This window comes from Gavialis gangeticus, unplaced genomic scaffold (assembly GCF_001723915.1).
Source record: "Gavialis gangeticus isolate Ggan-Ray unplaced genomic scaffold, GavGan_comp1, whole genome shotgun sequence".
Taxonomy (NCBI): Eukaryota; Metazoa; Chordata; order Crocodylia; family Gavialidae; genus Gavialis; species Gavialis gangeticus.
The window spans coordinates 67,566,302-67,566,802 of record NW_017729033.1 but is presented as its reverse complement, the minus strand read 5'-3'; positions in this window follow the sequence as shown (position 1 = coordinate 67,566,802).

Genomic DNA, 501 nt, shown 5'->3' with positions numbered 1-501 from the left:
ACTAAAAAGTGCCTGAGATGCATGCTTTCCATAGCTCCTTGGCTATACAATTATATCATAGACCATTCCTGTCAGCATTTAAACCTGGCAGTTGGCAAAGTGAGCCATTAGAAGGTGGCCAACATGCACAATGACTGTATTCTTCTCCACATCAAATACGTGACACTAAGCAAGGTAGGTAACCCAGCTTGGCAATAGGGGTATAGAGGTAACTGGAGTGGGAGAGGTCTGGCTGGACAGACTGCAAAATTAGTTTTCATGATGTGCAGCAGAAAGAAAAAAAAGTCCCTAAATGTTTATTATAGGTTTAAAAAAAGGCTTAAGTTGTTGCTTGTACTGCAAGGCACAATGAAACACACGTGTTCCCCACTTCAGCTGTTTGGGATGCAGGTGCAAGGAATCTTTGCCCAGATTGCTGAGGGAGACTGGGCTTCTTGTAGAGCATCAATGGGAGAGGGTGCAGCTATCCTTACAATTAAGGAAGCAGGTCAATTAACACAG